The 16046-nt window shown below is 44.6% G+C and overlaps 3 non-coding genes across 3 annotated transcripts; 2 read left to right on the plus strand and 1 right to left on the minus strand.

The window, feature by feature from the left end:
* Positions 1 to 8385: 8385 nt before the first annotated feature.
* On the minus strand, positions 8386 to 8471 carry TRNAY-GUA (transfer RNA tyrosine (anticodon GUA)). The gene is given in 2 exon segments: positions 8386 to 8421; positions 8435 to 8471. It is a non-coding gene; the product is annotated as a tRNA-Tyr (tRNA).
* Positions 8472 to 12003: 3532 nt separating this feature from the next.
* Positions 12004 to 12075, plus strand: TRNAE-UUC (transfer RNA glutamic acid (anticodon UUC)). Its single transcript has one exon. It is a non-coding gene; the product is annotated as a tRNA-Glu (tRNA).
* Positions 12076 to 12804: 729 nt separating this feature from the next.
* TRNAQ-CUG (transfer RNA glutamine (anticodon CUG)) lies at positions 12805 to 12876 on the plus strand. Its single transcript has one exon. It is a non-coding gene; the product is annotated as a tRNA-Gln (tRNA).
* The last annotated feature ends 3170 nt before the right edge of the window (positions 12877 to 16046 follow it).

The following is a 16046-nucleotide window of genomic DNA, read 5'->3' on the forward strand; positions in this document are numbered from 1 at the left end:
CAAGAGAGGCCAAGAGAGTGCCAGTCTTTCCATAAAAGGGTCCTGTTTTTGATTTTAATAAGAGGATTGTACCAAATGGTAGATAAAGATACAAATTCCTGAAAGGTAAATGGATGAAAGAAGGAGGCTTCAACCTGAACCCATAATGGACAGGAAGAAACATCTGAAGAAGCGTCCATCAAAAATGGAACGGAATGAGAAAGAAAAAACTGAAGTATGATAAGAGGAAAAGTCCGGAAAATTAACTCCACCTAAATATTTAGGACATTTGAGCTTGGACAAGGACATTCTAACGTTTTTATTTTGCCACAAGAATCGAGAAAGAATAGAGTAAATGTTCTTAAAACAAGAATTTGGAAGGTTGACAGGAAGATCAGATAGAAAAAATAAAACTATTGGGACCAACATCATTTTAATGGAATCGAACCTACCCCACCAAGACAAAAATAAAGGATGCCATCTAGTTGTGACGTCTGATAGAGTTGTTTGTAAATTTTTAATATTTAAAGTCACTGTGTCTTTAATGGTGGGAGTAAACCAGAGACCCAAATATTTTATTTTAGAGGGACCCCAATGAAAAGAAGAAACCAAAAAATCAGCATGAAAGCAATATTTATTAAGAGGAAGAATTTTGCATTTATCTACATTAAGTTTGTAACTTGAGACCGCTGCAAACGAAGAAACTTCGGATAAAAAAGCTGGAATAGAGGTCCGAGGATGAGAAATAAGTAAAAGAATGTCATCTGCATAAGCAGACAGTTTTAAGTGATTTCCTCCATAAGGAAAACCCGTAATGTCATTATTCAGTCTGATCCTAGACAAAAAGGGTTCTAACGCTAAAATAAAAAGAAGAGGAGAAAGAGGACATCCTTGACGCACACCACTAAAAAGAGAAAAGGAAGAAGACACCAGACCGTTAGCAAAAATAAAAGACGTAGGAAAACAATATAGCAGAGAAATATATGAAATGAATTTGGAGCTAAAACCAAACCAAGAAAGCGTGGAGAACATAAATGACCAATTAACCCGATCAAAAGCTTTTTCGGCATCTAAAGCGATAGCGGCTAAAGAATGATTGTAAGTATGAGACTTACTAAGAACATCAAAGAAAAGGCGAGTATTATCTGATAAATTACGCCCTTTGATGAAGCCACATTGTTCCCTGCCAATAAGCTGGGGGAGAATTTTATCTAAACGTAGCGCTAAGATCTTAGCAAAAATGTTATATTCCAAATTGATTAAAGAAATAGGCCTATAATTCTTACATAATGTATGATCTTTATTATCTTTGGGAAGAAGACAAATTAGAGCTTCTTGAAAGGAGCCATCAGATTTCTGAGAAGCTATAAAGAATGAAAATAATTGGTGAAGTTTAGAAACAAGAAAAGCAGAGAAGTGAGAATAAAATTCTATGGAAAACCCATCTGGGCCAGGGGTTTTACCTCTTTTGAGAACCCGAATGGCCTCTGAGATGTCGTTGGGAAGAATATCTTTGTCTAATGGTGAGAAATCCACATTAGACACAGGAGGGGGGGAATAGATGATAGATATTGATGAATAGCAGAGGGTAAAGGAGGATTTTCTGGAGTATATAAAGTTTGATAACATTTTGTAAATTCAGCCAGAATATCCTCATCCTTATGTAGAGTAGTATTGGAAGAAGAAACAATAGATTCAATTTATTTTTGTCCGTTCTTTTTTGACCTTGAGGTAATTAGCAAGCATATTTCCAGCCTTATTTTGAGTAGAATAAAATTTAGCACTAGATTTAAGCAACACCAGATTGGCAGACTCCGTGGATAATTTATTAAAGCAGAGTTTTGCATCAATAAGTTGGGTAAGGACAGAGGAGGATTTGGTGGAATAATAAGAATGTTCTAACTATTTAATAGAAGATACCAGAGAGGATAAAGATTGACTTGTGAGGCGATGTTTTTTAGCAACATAAGAAATAATAAAATCCCTAGAGGCAGCTTTAAAGGTGTCCCAAATCAGTCTCGGTGATGAGTGGAGATTCATTTTCTGTAAAAAAGTGTGAGGCAAAATCAAGAAAAGCAGGTGTAAATGACTTATCTAAAAGGAGGACGTTATTAAACCTCCATCTTTGTGTACCTTGAACAGGAGGTCGTAAGTCAAGACCCAAAGATACAGGTGCATGGTCTGAGATCAATATAGAACCAATGTCTGAATGAGTGATGTGTTGTGTCAAAGCTTTGGAAATGAAAAGGTGATCTATTCTTCATTGAGAAGAGTGAGCATGTGAAAAATAAGTGTATTCTTGTAATGTGGGGTGACATAGTCTCCACGAGTCAACAGGAGATCTTTGAGATATGGTTGATGTGAATTGGCTGTGGGTATGAGATGGAGAGAAATGAGAATTGGATTTTCTGTCTAAAAATGGGTCCATAATCATATTACAGTCCCCACCAAGAATGAAATAATCATCAGTGTATTGCATTGAGGACGAGAGAATTTGAGGCCAAAACAATTTATCCTGTACAGTGGGGGCATATAAATTAAAAATGGTTAAAGGAATGTTGTTAACCAACAAAGACACAACCACCCATCTACCTTCTGTATCTACATCTTGATTGAGAAGTTGAACGCATAAACGCTTATGACAACGAATTGCAACCCCATTACGTTTTCCGGAACCAGGTGAAGCAAAAACATGGCCCACCCAATTATGGCGTAACTTAGAAATTTCTGAGTCCTTAATATGTATTTCCTGCAATAACACTATATCCCCTTTTAAATGAGCTAAATGGGAAAGAATATGTTGCCTTTTAATAGGAGAACCCAAACCTTTAACATTCCAAGAAATTACATTAATAGACATCTACATTTGTAAAAATAAACAACAATAGCATAAATAACCAATAGGAAATGTAACCAGAACCAATATAAGCAGTACAATACAAACAAGAAAGAGTAAGAAAGAACATACAGAGGACAATGAAGAGAAAGATGCAAAGTGGGATAGAAGATGATAAGAATATATGAAAGAGTAAACGAGTGTGAAGAAGAGAGAAAAGGAAAGCGGAACAGAAAAGAAAGAGGAAGAAGAAAACAAGTATTGGAGAAGAAGAAGAAACACAGAAATACAGAAAATGTGCTATACAACTTGAACAAAACTAGAAAGTAGACATACCACGAAAAAAACCAGGAAAGTAGGAGATGGTGGAGCCATATAGATGAGACGACAAGGCCAGCCTGGGAGGAGCACAGAGACGCACGTAGGGCAAAACGATCTCCAGGTAAAAACAGGAGGAAAACCACAAGAGGAACCAGAAAGCCGCTTCTACAAGGGAGGAAGAAAAATCATTATCAAAATATCACGAAGACACAAAAATTGAGCATAATACAAAATTAAATCTTAGTACCTTAATAAAATACAAATATAAATAGAGAAACATAGACTAGGCACAGAAGGGAACACAAAAGGGTAGAGAACTGCCGAAGGAAAGGCATAATTGTGATTAAATGAAAAAAAAATAATAATCACATTAATAGGACCGTAGAGAGTCTCATTGATGAGGAATATCCATAGAGACCGAGGAGCAGGAGTCAAGGAATTTCTGAAGCTGGTCTGGGTCCTCGTAAGTCGTCGTTTTATTGTTGTAGGCAACCTTAAAGAGACACGGATGGAATAGACCATAACGAGCATTTAAAGAACGAAGGGCAGGCCTTATGTCCAGGAACTTTTTGCGACGATCCGCTGTAGGTTTAGCATAGTCTTGTGAAAAAAAGAGGTTGGAGCCATTCCAAGAAATCTTACCCTTTCATTTAGCAGAGTGGAGAACTTTAAGTAGGTCCGTGTACTCCAAAAAATACAAAATTACTCCTCTAGGTTTTGCAACAGGAGTGGAAGAAGTAGAAATACGAGAAGAAGGACCCAAACGATGTGCTCTTTGAATGTTAAGTGGAGGAGATTCTGGCAGTCCCAAAAGTTGAGGTAAGAAAGATTGGAAGAAGGATATAGGGCTAGATCCTTCAAGTCCTTCAGCAAGACCAAAAATGCGAAGGTTGTTGCGCCGATTTCGATTTTCTACATTTTCGACCTGGCTTTTAAGGTGCTGTATCTCTGCCTGCAAGTTAGGAACCACTGCTGTAACAGTTTGGATTGAGGAAATAGATTTTTCTAGAAGGTCTACCTTTTGTTCAGTGTGAGACCAATTATCCTCCAGATGTTGGAGGCGAGCATTGGTGTCGGCCATATATGGCTTAAGCGAACGTATTTCCTCTATAAAAGGCTTCAACATCCGTATCTCGTCCAGTATGAATTCCATGGAAATGGAGGAAGGTGTATTAGTAGGTGATGGAGGATTTGTGTTTGCCCTCTTGCCAGTGTTCGCAGTTGAAGAAGAGGACCCTTTAGCGTTGAGCTTTGGATTAGAACAAGAAGAGGGTGCTGGAGAGTTTTTCAAATGAAGAGAGTCATTCATGCCATCTTCAGTGGTGTCCTGCAAAACACTAAAGGGATTCGTATCAACCAAAGATTGTGGAAGTGGTTGAAGTCTGGAACGGTTCCGGCGTGCCATTGTCAGTGAAAAATGATTGGTACTAAGTAGCCAAGTCGCACTTAGAAAATAGTAAAATGGTACCAGCAATGAAGCATGAATCGCAATCACTGCAGGATACAAAAAAGGGAGAATGACACCAAACCTCAACCTGCAGTGTTAATGAAGAAGGTACAGAAGTGTATTAGTCTCAATTTGACATAAAAGACGGCGTATCAAAAAATACCTCACACAAGAAAAAGTCCTGTGAGGAATTCAAGTGAATAACATCACCAATTCACAAAATAGCGGCCATAATATATATGTGGGCTGACTGAGGTACAGAAAAATCACCCAAACGCTAATTTCTGAGAAGCCAGGCATAGAAAACAAGGTTAAAGTCCAGGAAAGTTATGTAGAAGTACATTGCAGGCAGAGAAACGTTGACAAATAAATAAAACAGAGGAGAGAAACACCCTCTAAAAAGCATAGCTGCTCAAAATGGCGTCCGCGGCAAAAAGCGGGGCTGTAGAAACGAAAAAAAAATGCTCATAACTTGCATTTTTGATCATCCTCCATACTAGCAAACGTGTCAATCTATGCAGCGCACATTCCGCCGCATGTGGGGTTGATCCGGCCGGTTCTGCGGGCAGTCAGGAAACCTGGAGATGCTCCGAGCACTACGTCGCTACGGAGCCCTCCGAGAGAGCCGCCATCTCCGCTGACGCCGAAGCCACGCCCCGGATGCAGACCTTTTTAACGGAAGTCACAGGGGTGCAGACTGAGATAACTCCAATAGTTATGTTGTTGGGGGTGCTAGATGATGAAGTGTCTGCAGAGGGAATGTATACATTCAGATATTTAATATAAATTGCTGTCGCAAGACTATGCATAGCCTCACTGTGGCACCAGAAAGATCCCCCTACTTTTAAGGTGCGAAAAGGAAGGTTATTTGCTATATGCAAACTTGAAACTAACCTATATGCTATCAAAGGACCACAGAAGCGAAGATTGGGCGGTAAAATCTGGGGGGCGTTAACTGAATTTATGACGCTGGCAATATAAGTTCATACTTAGACCCAGCTGCTTTCGGAAGGATGAAAGTCTGCATGGTTGTAAAAATGTCTGCTTCCTTTGTAAATATAGGTGCAGGCTAATTGTAAACCACTATTTATCTATTTACTTTTATTTACCACCTACTTTTTTCAGCCCATCCCTTTGGTATCCGCCTGTCGGTACTCACGATTTAAATAATGTGTAAGGGGCTCAAATTCCCAGATAGGATCATATATATATGTATATTGTTTTAGGTGGTACAAATGTTATTTTTTCACGATGTTGTTTAATTTCTTTTCTGTCGATCTTATGCTGGTTATATGCTGACGTTTTCTGTAATTGTCTACTGGCTTAATAAAAAGGAATTATAAAAAAAAAGACAAAGCCAATAGTTTTTGCTTGTTGTAGGTGTAACGTTCCTTGTTGTGTTATATATCTGGATACAATGACAGCAGAGGCAAAATACCAGCCCAGCAGCACACTATGCTAAGCACTGATTTTTAGCTTGGGTGCTTTAAGCCACGCCCTTAATTACACCAAACACCCCCTTTGGAGAGACCCCTCCCTCCCCCCCCCCATTTTGTTTCATCCAACTTAAAGCCCTGGAAACAACAGTCCGTGAAGTCCCTTGAAATGAATGTTGCACTCTACAAATACTGTAAAATGCAAATACAACACCATGCCAGAGTCACCTCACTTCCTGGAACTGTGCATCATGCTTGACTCATGACTTCCACTTTTTCAGATTGCCTAAGCACAGGGGCATAGTGAACCCTACCCCTTGCTTTAGGAACTACAGCAAGGGTGACATTCTTGATGGGCCTCTTCTATCTGCAACTCTGCAGACAAGGGCTCAGCTCATAATTAATATGAAAAGGTGGGCGAGTGAGTAGTTGAAGGGATAGGTGGATGGCTGGATGGATTAGTGAAAGGGGTAATGGATGAATGAAAGGGTAAATGGATGGATAATGAGAGAATGGATGGATGGATGAGTGAGTGGAAGGATGGATGGATGAGAGAAAAGGTAAATGGATGTATGGGTGGAAAAGTAAATGGATGGTAAATGGGTGGATGTATGAGTGAAAAAATAGATGGATGAGTGAAAGGATGGCTGATGGGCGAGTGAGTGGTTGGATGGATGGATGGATGAGTGGAAGGGTGGAGGTAAGGATGGATGAGTGAGTGAAAGGGAGGATATATGGACAAAAGGATGGATAGATGAGCGAAGGAGTGAAAAGGTGGATGGATGAGAGAAAGGATGGATGGATGAGTGATAGGGTCAATGGATGGATTCATGAGTGGATGAGTAGATGGGTGGGTGGATGGGTGGAAGGAAGGATGGCTAAGTGAAAGGGTCAATGGAGAGAGAAAGGGAGGATGGATGAATGGCTGAGAAGGTGAATGGGTGAAAGGATGAGTAACTGGGTGGATGGATGAGTAAGTAAAAGGATGGCTGGATGGGTTAAAGGGTAAATGGCTGGATGGGTGAAAGGGTAAATGGCTGGATGGGTGAAAGGGTAAATGGCTGGATGGATGAGTGAACGGATGGATGTGTGAAATGGTGGATGGATGAGTGAAAGTGTGAACGGATGAATGAAATAATGGCTGGAAGGATACATGATGGATAGGTTAGCAAATGGAAGAATATGTTTGGATTTGGATGGGCTTACTTACATACTATTGCGCGATCTCCTCTGATGTGTCTGTAAAACGTTACTTTTGTCCCATAGTTTTGTCCTGAATTTTTACACTCACCGTCCTGAATTTGCACCCATGCCAGTTGGTCGTCCTACTGGACAGGGTTTTACTTACAAGGCAGGGACCTGCCGTCCTATCATGTCCCAATATAGAGGGCAAACAGCGACCTGTGTTAGGTGCCCATGCTGGACCCTGGGAATATGAGATCTCTGATGAGGGTGGGGGGGCGTGCACGTCCGGCCCAGTGGCACTTTTACTTTCACAATGTGTCTGTAGGTTCTAAACTGTTAGGTTTAAATAGATAAAAGTGACACCTTCGGATAAAACAATTCCCCATTCAGAGCCCGCCCCCAACATTCCATTTATTTAGCATGAAGAATACTCGTCAAAATGCATTTTCCATGTAGTTCTTTGATTTTAATGTCATATGTATTTATATAAATAATAAGCCTCAATTACTTTTTTCTTTTTCAATTATTTAAAAGGAAAAGGCACAAATGTTGTCCAAAAGGTTAAACACTTCTAAATATTTCTAATTGTACAGGTGTGGCCATAAATAAAAAGTATTAGCAAATTATAATATCAGTATAACATTATAAATTGCATTTAAAAAAGGTTTTCTATCCTCAAAATGTTTGCTTAGCTTAAAAATATATCTCCCCGTCGGGGAATTGAACCCCGGTCTCCCGCCTGACAGGCGGGGATACTGACCACTATACTAACGAGGATCCTGTGATTCCCTTGCAGCTGAGCCGTTCCTTGTCGAGGCTTCAACCCGCTCTGTCCTGACTGTGACTGATCTTTCTTATTTCTCAGCTCCTTGACACCAACACAGGGGGCCGCAGGCTCAACAAACACACACACTCTCTCCCACCATACACACACACAAACACACTCCTCTTACCCGCACTACAAACCTCTCACCTCCTAGCAGAAGTGTCTGATGATGGAGGATTGCAGCGGGGGCTGCACACAGGGAGGGGGGCGGGAGACACCACCCCCCTCGCCCCCGCCGGAGGAGAGAGCTGGGCTGTAAAGGTGAAGAGGGGAGGCAGGAAAAGCCCCGGCGTGTGAGGGTCCGAGAAAGAGGCGCTTTCTATTGTGAGGGAAAAAAGTGAAGAGTTTGCAAAAATCCTTCGAGCCGGATTTGAACCAGCGACCTAAGGATGACAGTCACTCCACTACAGTCCTCCGCTCTACCAACAGAGCTATCGAAGGCTTGCTGGTAATACTGATGACACGGCGCTATATGGCATGAAAAGTGGGCACCGAGCCTAGGAACTGTTATGTTTCTCATCACTTGAGAAAGCTGCACACCCAAAAGATTTTAACTAATAGGGAAACGGCTGAGTCCTGACTGATTTTCATGATATATTTACATTTATTATTTTGGGGATCCAAAAGTTAATAAAGGGGTTATATATATATATATATTTTTTTTATGTGTAGCGCTCAAACACCGTAGGCTTCCTGGTATTGGATCAGAGTTATATTTGTGTGGTGTTGCGCTTATTTATTTAGGGTATTTCGTGTTTACATTTGGATACATTAGTGCTGTTGGTCCTGGGTAACATGTGTTATGGTGTTTCAAGTGTTAATTTTTTGGGGTTCGGATGTTCTTTGTAGCATCAAATACTTAAAGGTGTTTTTGCGGTTCGTGCATTTTAATTATGAAAATGGTATTCACCATGGGATCCACAAGTTAATAATGGGGTTATGTTATCTAGTTATATGAAAACGTAATCAGGTGTTACATTTTATGTTTCTGGTCTGTAATGTTGGTAAAGGGAATTAAAGTCAGTGAAGGTTACCATAGTCAGAGTCCCTGTCTGTAAAACACCCTCAGACCCCAGGGGGCCCCAGGGGTTGGTTTTACTTAAAGTTCAGGGGCTGGTCCTTGTAATAGGATCTGTTTAAACACCAGAAGGTGACGTAGGGGTGTCACCTCTGACCTATCAGAGCTCTTAAATGCTGTGGGTGTAACAAAGATGATAATAGGAGGAGACTGGGTTGAAATGCTGAGCCATTGTCAGCCCTTTGCCCCTCGGCAGCACCGTCTCCACGTCAGTGTCACCTCCTTTATGAAAGAGGCCTGCCAGGAATCCAGTCTGAGGGGTCAGAGGGCAATCAGAGGTCACCGGGTCATAGTTGTTTCAAGGAGGGGTGTTTACTTCCGGTGCCCCGGGGGCCTCTGTACTCTGGGCCCCCAAACTAGGGGCCAGGCCCCCCTTTTAACACCGACTCAGAATACCAAGACAGAGCGGCCGAAAGCTTACTTTTTTTTTTTTTTTTTTTTTGTAAAAATATACTTTATTTAAAATTATTTGTCAGGTTTACATTTTAAGCAGTCCCTTATATTTGGGTGCTGTACATTTAACCATTCTCAAAGAAGCGCATTAGGCTATCTTTGGTGGTTTTCCATCAAGATTTCTCATTTTACCCATCCAGACCAACTCCTGATTTTCCAGGTTTCCTTTGCCCACTCTTGTCCAAATCTATGGGTGTCTATGCACATGTAAGAGAACATTTTAGTGAAAACAAGTTTTTGGCATTCTTTTTCCGTGATTGCTTGGTGTTTGTACAAGGAAAAGTTCCTGTTTTCCCACATCGCCTCTTTCACGCAGTTTATTATTCTCCATAGTGTCCTTTCTTTATTTGCATTGCAATTCATGCCCAACCCATATAGAACCAGTTCATAGGACAGGGATGCCTGTCCTGTTAATTCTTTAATGAGCTGTCCCATTGCTTTCCACATGCTTTGTGCTCCGCCACAGTTCCAAATGAAGTGCATCAGGGATTCATCTGCTGCACAGCCTGGTGTTGGGCATCTTGCTGTTTTTGCCAGTTTCCTTGCATGTTGGAATTGTTTCACGGGTAGGCATTTGGATACCATCATCCATGCCAAGTCTTTCTGGGAGTTTGTCAAATCTTTGTGGTTCACCATCTCCCAAACCTTCCCTGATTGCTTCTCTGATAAGTTGTTTACCATTGTCACTGAGTCTGTTTCTTTCAGTTCTTTGCTTAAGGCCATCTGGGGTGTGATGTCCTTCGCTTGAATTTGTCTCTCTTCCAGCTTCTTGAAGAAAGGCTTGATGCCTTTGTACGCAGGGGGTGGTTCTAGTAAAAAAGGCTTTGTATTGTCCAGATTACATATGCCCTCTCTTGATAAGATGAACCTTGTAGCAAAAAGAGTGTAGGCAGCCACATGTGAGTCTTTCTTTGCATTCCCCAGTATGTTTTTAACAAAATGTGACATCAGGAAGTCATGGAGGTTTGGCAGGTCTTTCCCTCCTTTTGTGGGTAGTTTGAAAACTGTGTCTCTTTTTAGTTTTTCAATTTTTGACCCCCAAAAGAAGTTTGCAAAAAGTCTTTGTGTCACTTTTGTCCACCTGTATGATGGAGGGAAAATCATGGCAATAAACATCAGGATTGGTAGACATATTGCTTTCAGCACCAAGACTTTCCCTTCCAGGGAAAGTTTTCTTGTCGTCCAGAGCGCCATTTTCTGCTTGAGCTTTGTCTGGATCTTCTCCCAGTTTATTTCTCCCTTCATGTCCTGTGAAAAAAGAATCCCCAGTATTTTTACTGGGTCTTTGGAAGGTGGGGACCCGCATGAATGAAAGGAACAAATGGGGGAAAGAAACTGCACCCTGACCCTATCAGTGCACACTTTTTACATCCGGTGTAACATAGATACATTTTGATTTATAACTTGTTTACATTTGACACGAATAAATATGGAAACATTTGCACGTCAGAATGTTTAACCTGCCCTCTCATGCTTCAGACGTATCTTATCCTACCCGATTGTTAAAAAAGTTCTTCCATTCGGGTCTTTTAAATTGAAATGATGTCAGAAAGGGACAACACTGAAGAAAATGCCTACAAATGTGTGTTTATTGCTTTCGACCCCAGATGTTTACTTTTGTATAAACACTGGTCCTATTATGAAGCGCTCGGACACCTTTGGGTAAAGTCCGCGCTATATAAAAATGCATAAATAAACACCACAGAGGCTCCTCCCTCGCTCTCCCAGAATGCCGTGCGGGATTATTCGGGGTCTGCCCCCTGTCAAGGCTGCTAATGTCCCATTGCTGCTCCATGGTCCTGTGGGCTGTGAGTGCTGTGGCGGTGCTGCCCCCTGGCGGTCACCCTGAGCATCCGAAGATACCTGGGAAGAAGCCAGTGTGACCTGAGCTGGTCCTCCCTCCTCTGTGTGAACCAATCCAGTGTCAGGGCTGGGGTCGGTGCTGATAGGAGGGGGAGAGGGGGGTGTAACTGGGCCCCCCTGGAGGCAGCCTGGGGCCTGTGACAGGGGGAGGGGGTGTACCTGGAGCCCCCTGGGGGGAGCCTGGGGTCTGTGACAGGTGCAGGGGAGTGTGGATCAAAGAAGCAGCTGGTCGGTAACTGGAGAGGGGTCTGTATGGCCCTCAGCCTGGTGAGGAGACACAGGAGTGAAGGGGTGTCCTGGGGAGAGGGGCGTGGCTTTGTCTGGCTCCAGGGGGGGGCAGTAAGAGGCAGTGCGGGGGCTGCTGCTGTCCTCTGGTCCTGGGCTCTGGAGAAGTTCCAGGGTTGTAAATGATGAGACATGAGCAGGTTCTGGCACAAATGATGACCCCTCATTCCTTGGGGTTTGTCAGGGGGGAGGTCTGTTACCCCATTGATGGTCAGTGTGACTTGAATACAGATAAGAGTCTGACAGGACAGGCATGTCTCATAGATAGTGAGCCACATGTTTGTACAGTCAGCTTCCCATATGGTCTAGCGGTTAGGATTCCTGGTTTTCACCCAGGCGGCCCGGGTTCGACTCCCGGTATGGGAAGTACAGTTTTTTGCTATTGCAACATTATAAAATTATTTTATTCCTTCCAAACCAAAATGGCTCTTGAAGTCCTAATAACTCTCACTTGCGTCTCTTTATTCCTTCCAAACCAAAATGGACTCGTCTCTTTATTCCTTCCAAACCAAAATGGCTCTTGAAGTCCTAATAACTCTCACTTGCGTCTCTTCCCTGTTCCCGCCCCAGCCCCTGCTGCACAGCTGCTGTAGTATTAAAGAAATGGAGGGAAAAAGCCACAGATCAATACTATGAAGGGCTATTCGATGTTTGCCTTTTATCACACAACAAAGAGTACAGATTTTATAAATTGCGCCTGGATTGCAAAGCACCCGTTTCCTGTGCTCTCACCGTGTGAAATGCTCGTTTCTTTCCTGCTCCGCCCGTGCTATGGAAGAGGCGCTTTAGAGTCTATGTTGTGACATTAATAACCCGCTGTGTTGATTTATAGGCGACGAGGATTCAGGAAGTTCCTGTTTTCTCTCCTCTGTAGGGGCAGCTCCTGTGTCGCCGCTTCTCGGCACTACACCAACTTTAAGAGTAAGTTAAAGCACAGTCATGAAAGGACAGATTAAACCATCAATGTGTCATTTTCCATCTGTTGGTTAGGTGTTTTAAGGATTTAATTGTGGAATAGACTTCTTTAATTGGAAGTTCAACGTACGCTGTTGACCGATAAAGAGTCAGCAATTAGCTGCAAAGTGTCAACCTGGCGGTTCCATGGTGTAATGGTTAGCACTCTGGACTCTGAATCCAGCGATCCGAGTTCAAATCTCGGTGGGACCTGGGATACTTTTATTTTTCACTTCATTTGTTTTATATTATTCTAGGTATTGAGCAGGGCGCCATTTGTATTTGTTATTTGCTTCCAATTATTCAGGGTCTAGAGTAGTGGGGCATTTGTATCCCTAACATACCCCCTCCCTTCCTGTTTTCATTCTCCTCCTGGTCTCTGTGGACATCCATACATTATCTTTAGGCGGTGCTGGGCAACACAGGTGTTTTATCATTCCTGTGCCTGTGTGGACACCTTTCTCCTGTGGCTGCACAACAGTCACATGCACAGTGTGGACCTGACTCCAGCGCCCTTCACACCGGATAATTTAGAAGGAGACACACAGACGGGACAGCAGGGTGTAAATGAAAGGCTTTAATAAAGTGTTAACGGATACAAATTAAAAATGCTTTTTGTTTTATTTCTGCACTTTATAGGTAACTACCCAACATATGAAGGGAGATGACAATTCCACCAGAACTGTTGGGCAAAAAAGTGAAATATAATCTGTTTGTCGCGTAAAGCGATGTAATGGCCGTGGGCCGAGTTTACGCTAACAGCAAAAAAAAAACAAGATTGGCATAGCCAATAGGTCTCACCTTCGGGACCTTAAAAGTGTTTCGCCATGCAACAGTTGATGTATCAAGGATATTGTGCTGCATAACTAAATATCCCAAAAGCGAAACCTATTGGCTATGCCAATGCTTGTTTAAGACGTGTGCCCTTACAGTACCTTGTTCCATCTGCTGTAGATTGAAGTCGTGGTGAGGCCCCGTGACTTGAGACCCATGCCCTTGTTAAAGGCACTCAGCGCCTGCTCTCCCCATGACAGGACACGGGCCACTCACCTCCATACACACAACAGGGGCGCAGGTGTCTCCACTCACCTCCATACACACACCAGGGGAGCACGTGTCTCCACTCACCTCCATACACATAACAGGTGCGCACGTGTCTCCACTCACCTCCATACACACAACAGGGGTGCACATGTCTCCACTCACCTACATACACACAACAGGGGAGCAGGTGTCTCCACTCACCTCCATACACACACCAGGGGAGCACGTGTCTCCACTCACCTCCATACACACAACAGGTGCGCAGGTGTCTCCACTTACCTCCATACACACCACAGGGGTGCACGTGTCTCCACTCACCTCCATACACACAACAGGGGAGCACGAGTCTCCACTCACCTCCATACACACAACAGGGGCGCACGTGTCTCCACTCACCTCCATACACACAACAGGGGCGCACGTGTCTCCACTCACCTCCATACACACAACAGGTGCGCACGTGTCTCCACTCACCTTCATACACACACCAGGGGCGCAGGTGTCTCCACTCACCTCCATACACACAACAGGGGCGCACATGTCTCCACTCACCTCCATACACACACCAGGGGCGCACGTGTCTCCACTCACCTCCATACACACAACAGGGGCGCACGTGTCTCCACTCACCTCCATACACAGAACAGGGGCGCACGTGTCGCCACTCACCTCCATACACACACCAGGGGAGCAGGTGTCTCCACTCACCTCCATACACACACCAGGGGCGAAGGTGTCTCCACTCACCTCCATACACACAACAGGGGCGCACGTGTCTCCACTCACCTCCATACACACAACAGGGGAGCAGGTGTCTCCACTCACCTCCATACATACACCAGGGGCGAAGGTGTCTTCACTCACCTCCATGCACACAACAGGGGAGCAGGTGTCTCCACTCACCTCCATACACACAACAGGGGTGCACATGTCTCCACTCCCCTCCATACACACACCAGGGGAGCAGGTGTCTCCACTCACCTCCATACACACAACAGGTGCGCATGTGTCTCCACTCACCTCCATACACACACCAGGGGAGCAGGTGTCTCCACTTATCTCCATACACACAACAGGGGCGCACATGTCTCCACTCACCTCCATACACACACCAGGGGAGCAGGTGTCTCCACTCACCTCCATACACACACCAGGGGCGAAGGTGTCTCGACTCACCTCCATACACACACCAGGGGAGCACGTGTCTCCACTCACCTCCATACACACAACAGGGGCGCAGGTGTCTCCACTCACCTCCATACACACAACAGGGGAGCAGGTGTCTCCACTCACCTCCATACACACACCAGGGGCGAAGGTGTCTTCACTCACCTCCATACACAGAACAGGGGCGCACGTGTCGCCACTCACCTCCATACACACACCAGGGGAGCAGGTGTCTCCACTCACCTCCATGCACACAACAGGGGAGCAGGTGTCTCCACTCACCTCCATACACACAACAGGTGCGCACGTGTCTCCACTCACCTCCATACACACACCAGGGGAGCAGGTGTCTCCACTTATCTCCATACACACAACAGGGGCGCACATGTCTCCACTCACCTCCATACACACACCAGGGGAGCAGGTGTCTCCACTCACCTTCATACACACACCAGGGGCGAAGGTGTCTCGACTCACCTCCATACACACACCAGGGGAGCACGTGTCTCCACTCACCTCCATACACACAACAGGGGCGCAGGTGTCTCCACTCACCTCCATACACACAACAGGGGCGCACGTGTCTCCACTCACCTCCATACACACAACAGGGGCGCAGGTGTCTCCACTCACCTCCATACACACAACAGGGGAGCAGGTGTCTCCACTCACCTCCATACACACAACAGGGGCGCAGGTGTCTCCACTCACCTCCATACACACAACAGGGGAGCAGGTGTCTCCACTCACCTCCATACACACAACAGGGGAGCAGGTGTCTCCACTCACCTCCATACACACAACAGGGGAGCAGGTGTCTCCACTCACCTCCATACACACAACAGGTGCGCAGGTGTCTCCACTCACCTCCATACACACACCAGGGGAGCACGAGTCTCCACTCACCTCCATACACACAACAGGGGAGCACGTGTCTCCACTCACCTCCATGCACACAACAGGGGCGCACCCAGCACGTGTCTCAGGGGTTAACATGGGTGGGCAGCAGCTGCAGTCCCTGGGGGCCAGGGGCCTGCAAGAACTGCCCTTACTGTGGGTTCATGCAATCCATCAGCTTGCAGGGCCCATAGTGGTCCAGCTCTATCCTCAGGCAGTGTCCAGCTTCCTCGCTGCGGCACCTTCTGATTATTTGGAAGATAACTCAGTTGGTG

Source organism: Lissotriton vulgaris, chromosome 1_1 (assembly GCF_964263255.1).
Source record: "Lissotriton vulgaris chromosome 1_1, aLisVul1.2, whole genome shotgun sequence".
Lineage (NCBI taxonomy): Eukaryota > Metazoa > Chordata > Amphibia > Caudata > Salamandridae > Lissotriton > Lissotriton vulgaris.